Here is a 6,615-nt window from a genome sequence, read left to right as displayed (position 1 = left end):
GCGTGACGTCGTACCAATGGGCTCGGGCGGGTGTGTCCCGCTGCTTCCTCCGTCGGATGAGCCCGGGGGGCACTTTTCAGCACCTTGGACAATTCCTCCCATGGTCCTGGGAGCTGATAGGATTTGTATTGACGCTGGACCCTGTCCACTTAGAATCAAATACAATACAAAGACATTTAAAGCAGTGAGCGCTTTAAGGTGACCACGCTGACCTTCTTTGTACAGTGAAGTGTAAGAACAGGCTCTCTGCACTAGAAGTGGTCATTTGGAGGTGAATAGCAGGTTGTTACTGGACACGGGAGTCCGGCTCTGACTGGGACCGCTCATTAAAGAACCCCTGCTTCCTTGCTGCTTGTTCGGTGCGTGAATGAAGTACAGGGCTCCCGTGGACAGATCCGTGCGAGTTCCCCCGTGTGTGACAGCGCTAATTTACTTTATGCAGAGAACCGTGTGTGCTCACAGCTGCACAGCTAGTGATCATTACCGCTGTCCTCGGTCCATCCGCGAGGACGTGATGGTTAATGTGACAGGTTATAGCCCTGGCTTAAGAAGGGATGAAGACGCCTCCTGTGTCCTTCTTTGCTCATTAGCATTTAGGGAGTCAGCCGTTTTTTCAGTTAGCAAAACTCAAGGTCCCTCTTGCATGCAGATGTGGAGCGAGCTCATTGGTCACGATTCAACATGTCAATACTTACTGTCTTTAAAATAGTCTGCGTAATGTATGAGCTTCCACCAGCATAATCACATATCGTAACATCCAGTGTTATATACTGTAAATGCAGCAACATGAGAGCAATCATACACAGGTAGGTTATCGCAGAATCCTGGAAAAAGGTTCTATGAGTGGATCTGCTGTGCTAATCGGCGTTCCCGCCCTCTCCTCCCACGCTCCTGTCGTCCTGCAGCCCAGGGATTATTTATTTAGCCCGGCCAAGCCAGCATCAGTCCCTTCTCCATTACGCCAGGCTTCGCCGCTGGACCTTCGTGACTCCGCCGCACTCCTGCTTTGACTGGACATTGGCATTTGCCGCGTCATCTTTCACGTCTGCACACAACACGTCTGAAAGCAGCGGCCGATGGAAAAACACTGCACCGGCCGCTGCTTTGTGACACTGACGGGGCTTTTCTGGCACGCCTCTAGCAATTTCTGTGAGGAGAGTGGGTGTTTGTGTGCCACTCACTGTGTGTGAAGGAACACTCCCAGACTCTGACACCTCACTTTCAGGCAGGTATGACTGAAATTTAAAGAAAATAAATCCTCAGTGTTATAGATCAAAACATACTGATATTTAGATGTTTTCAACAATAAACTGAATAACTGAATAACTATTCTGAATTTATTTAACACGTCAACACCAGCTCTATATATATTGTATTTATTAATAAGCTATTACTTGATCCTATCAAACTGTTTTTTTATAGTTTATTAAATATTTGACCACGGATCTAGTTTATCCCAAGCTTGTGCTGTTTTCAGTAATCAGATATCAATATTGCAGGGCCAGCCTCTAAAACTGTGAAACGCTGTCTGCAGCCGTGTTGGAGGAGGAGATGAAAAACACCGATCTTTAATATTTCATACTCGCCCAAGGCTGAGGTGGATTCAGGGTTCCTGTCAGTGTGTTTCTGCGACGCGCTTCGCCGAGAGCAGCAGGAGAGATTAGACTGGCAGCTACGAGCTGATACTGGGATAATCGGGCATGCACACAGTCAGAAAGCAAAACGCTGATGGTAGAAACCACGACAAAGCCTCTGCAGCCTCGGCCGCCGGGCTTTTAGCCCGACCGTGTTGTCTGCTCGCTCTCACAGGAGAAGTGGTCTTTGTGTTGTTGTCAGGCTAATGTGATAGGACTTTCCTATGCGTCCCTGTAGTTACATGCAAGCTGCCGTTTCTGCTCCTTCAGTTCAAATGGGCCGCGCTGTCTCTGAATGAGCCATTGCAGCGTGGATCTGTCTGGTTCTGATGGCTTCATTCACCCTCTCACCCTTCACTCTCATGTGAAGTTGGCGGCTGAAGTTACAGTACAGTGAGATGCTGGCCTTCGTAGACATACAGTATCAGACCCTCCTGTCACCTGCTTCACATCATTCACCTTGACTTTAACGCTGGCCTTCGACGTAGAGTCAAGCGCAGGCGGCCAAATGAACACGGGTGAATGAAACCAGCACGGGTCTGCTGAGCACAAAGAGACACGGGCTGAAGTTGGCGGTCCATCCACAGGCCTCCAGACCAAGCTGCAGAATGCGTGCTCTGACGAGCGGGCTGCGCTGTGACACCGCGCTCTGATCTATCGCTACCTCCGGGCCGGCTGGCGGAGCAGATAGCGGGAGCAAAGGGACAAAATAAGGTCACGTTGAGGCTGACGCGCTGTGAGACGTGGCAGACGGCGAGGCCAGCTCAGGTGGAGGGCGGCGTGATTCATCATGGCGCGTGACTCAGCGTGGAGGCAGATTCAACCCATCACACTCCTTTTTGGGTGATTCTTGTCCCTTTTTTTTACCCGTCTGCCCCTTTTCCCCCCTCTACATCCTTTCCCCTCTCATCTCCTGAATTTGAAATGCTTGAGGTTTGCTCACGCTCTGGTGCGATGATGCTACCTCAGTACCTACATGCACAGTGTCTGCTACTGTCATACCTTAGGACGAGCCAAGACGTCTATTTATAGAACCGCACTACTGTATCTGTACAGTCAATGTGACATAAGGAGTTTAAAATGATTTCAGTGGGGGCTCAGGTTACAAACACAAGAAAAGGATTTTCTCATGTACTGTACCTCATAATCCCTCCCCTGTTGTTTGTAGATAACATTAAAATGACAGGGAAGCTGCCCCGTGATATTCATCTGGCATCAGTTCCATGTAGTACATGTATCTCAAACCTTATAGTCTACAGCAACCCCTAAGGAAAATGTATAGGTGCTACATGCTCTGCTATCTCCTCTCTGAACCATGTCTGGCTGATGTTCGGTGCTAAAGATAAGAGAGTGGAAAAAAATCACTGTGCTGCCATTTTCCTTTCCCCAGTCGAGCCCAGTTTCTTCTACAAATCCTTTTACAAATGTGATGCCCAGGCTCAGCCTCGATTGGGGTGAATTCTCGCCATGTAGTATTAATGGTTTATAAAGCAACAGTTTGCCATTGCAGCCTGCAGACGTTATCAAGGCAGCGGGAGCGATGCTAGCGCCTGCTTGGATATGCAGAGCATATTCTGAATATAAATCGACTTTAATTGGGAAAGAAAAACAACAGTGCAGGCAAAGATTATGAATAATCACAATAATTATTTCCCTCTGTGTATTACTTATTTGAGGTGAGTATTCTGCCGCAAATGAATGCACCACCTAGGAGGGAATAAAAATTACCATGAGAGATGAATCACATTCACTGAGAGAGAGGGGGGGGGGGGGGGGGGGGTCAGAGAGAGAGAGAGAGAGAGAGAGAGAGAGAGAGAGAGAAATGAGAGGAGAGAATACATTCAGTCTCTGATTATTTGATTAATTATAAAACTCATCTGACTTTTACAGAAATCAAATCTTTCATCATTTCCCAGAAATCCTGCCTGTCTGTATAATAATACGTGGATCCAAAGACACATTTCATGACCTCCTTTCACCGGTTTGTTTAAATTACATGAATTTTCTCTTTTATGTTTGAACCATCATCATGCTGTATATGACGTTGTATTTGAAGCCCAGCATAATCATCAGCAGCTACAGCGTGTTGTCCCATTATGATATAAATGAATCAAACAGAATCAAACACCTCAAACAAATTGGCTGCTGATAGTTTTGATTGGACACTGCGACAAGCATTACCTCAAAGTTAATTTCTGGACCCCGGCCTCAGCTGTTCACAGCACTGCCAACCTCTCCATTTTCTTTTGGTGCGCTCATTAAGTCATCAGTGAAGTCAGCCACCTCCAATCTGATGCCTGAGCAATTATCAGCTGCACTCGGCTGAGGCCGTGGCGCCGTGTGATGCTGTGTTTAAAAGAGCATGTTTCATACAGAGTCCGATGACGCAGGCTGACATTTGAGGCACAACAGGAAGAAAAAAAACAATGATATAGTTCGTCAAAGACATATTAATTAACGGAGACGCGCTGGAAACAGAGTTTGAGCTTGTGCTGCTGAGAGGTTAATTTCTACTGTGTCTGTGACTGTAGGAAGCGAACAGGCCAAGTGACCTTGACAGGATATGATGACAATGGAGCCGTATCACGCAAGCAGACTCCACAGCAGACGCCGCGGTCTCCGAGCGGGCTCTGGCGCTGTTTCCATTTTAAAAGAGCATTAGCGCTAATGGTAATGCTATCTCAGAGGTTTCCAAGCCTCTTTCCAGCGCTGCCCTGTACGCGAGCAGTCAACGAACGCAGTCCATTAAGAAAGCAAACAGTGAGTATTTTTCATGGGCCACACGGAGGCACAGTGTAAACATGGCTGTGCCACAGGCGATTAGCAACATATCATGCGCTCTGCCTATTTGTCAATGCTCAAAGCCCCTACATGACTCATTAATGCCACTCACAAATATGAAATGGGAATGAAATGAGAAAAAGGAATGACACAGACAACAAGCGTTTAACATTTAAATACAGTCACGTGGGAAATGTCTGCACAGAAACAAGGCCGCATGTGCGTGATGGATACGAGCGGGCGTCTTTTCCACGTGTCACCTGGAGAAGCTGATGCCTCCCGTTAAGCTGCGGCGGCGGCGGCGGCTTTGGCGGACGCGCATTCATCAGCCTCTTAACACAGATGTGAGAAGCCGCGCCGCTTGATCCGGCCCGGGATTAGCCGCGGCCACAGTCCCTCTGCGCTGCTGCAACAGCAGCGAGCCGACAGCAGCTAAGCGATAAGCCTGCCGTCTGCCCACTGACTGTGAAGCTGGCGCCGCTAATTAGCACTTCCTTCCCGGCTCTGATTAATTTATTCAGTGTAGCCTCATTTATTTAACAGGGTAAAGGTAAGCCATTTGAATTCAGCTTAATAGTTTTCACTTCACAACTTCCCCAACCACCGCCCAGTCAGATATTATTAAAAGGCTCTGGCTTCTATTATAACCAGTCGACCGTGGAGTGGATGACGCGCAATACGTGGCTCAACACCTCTCGCGCTGATCCATCAGGCTGTTGTAAAAACAGGCTTTGAGCAAAGTGTGTAAATAAACCGTGCTCCGGCTGCTCCAGGAGGGTCAATAAAACTACAAGCTGAAATGCATTTAGAGATCCTCAATGAGAATCTCATTGTTCATTCTGCCCTCGCGATTCGCGAGGATACCCCAGACAATCGATACAAGGGCCATTAGGCTTAACAAACCGGGTTCATCTATAAACTGCCCACAGGCGCTGCAAACCAACATGTATTCAGTGACTGCCTACCTGCCATAGCCCAGAGGCAGGTGCTTTGTGCACAGCAGGGCGTCGTTTCACCCCCGTGTGTAGTTTAATACCAAGAACAGCGAATGTCCCACCTACATGCTGTGATACCCTCAATGTGTGCACGTGCTGTTTGTATGATACTGTTTGACATTTAGCAAATGGAATATGGTACAACAGTTTCCCCGTAATGAGCAGTTCTGTTACACCAGCTTGTTTTTCCTATTGCCGTCATTGCTGTCACTCTATGGAAACGGGCTTAGGGTGGCTGCAAGCCCGAGATATGGAACTTCAAAGAAATGAGACCCTCAACAATCATAAGAACAACTGCTAAAAAAACAACCTAAGAATAATAGTTTATTGATAGTTATTCTCCAAAACTGGTGATTAAACAGCCATTCTTTAATATTAAGCTGCACTCATAACAACATAACAATGCTTGTACATTGTAAATATGCAGCTTATTAGTCAGTAAATTAACAACCCTGCTGGGTTGCCACAGTTGTGGAGCATATTAAAGTATTATTTGCGATTTTAGGTCTGGATTTAAAAAAATCATGAAAATTCACCAATTTGCTGTAGCACAACACAGCAAATCTCCACAGGAGAACACTGTGGTGTGTTCACGCACACACGTACTGTATGTGTAGAAGCAGAATTGTAGTCCCACCACTTATAGCCTCACTGCTTTTGTAATGGCTAATTGGTTGTCATGACAAACACTGGGTCTATTCATAGCTCATAGGTTTGTAGGAAAACCTCGGCAAAACATTGGAACGCAGACTACACTTGATTTCTGATGAAAGCTTTCAACAGCACTAATAGAGAGGACGGACAAAATCATAGGCCGCTGTTTTTGTTTTCGGCAAACAGTGTGTCAGGGAGACCACTTGTGATAAAAATGGCCTCTGCCTCATTGTTATGTTGAGGCAGTAAAGCGTGCGCCTCTATGACATGAGCTAATTACCTTTATGTAACGAGGAAATATTAAAAACAAGGTTAAGAAAAGCGGTGACTCAGACATAAAAGTCACGATGATGCAAACAAATCACGCATGTAATGGGGTTTGTGTTTCTCTTTGTGCAGTAAAGATGCAGTTAGATGATTTCCTCCAGCCATGTTATATTAACACATGCATTATTTTTATAACCTAATCATTTTATTATTTATATAAAGCATTTTCGTACCAGCTGAGTTTGGACAATAATACAATAGTCTTTTTAATTATTAAAATAAAT

This window comes from Betta splendens, chromosome 15 (assembly GCF_900634795.4).
Source record: "Betta splendens chromosome 15, fBetSpl5.4, whole genome shotgun sequence".
Lineage (NCBI taxonomy): Eukaryota > Metazoa > Chordata > Actinopteri > Anabantiformes > Osphronemidae > Betta > Betta splendens.
The sequence above is the reverse complement of the archived record's forward strand: the minus strand, read 5'-3'. Positions refer to the sequence as shown.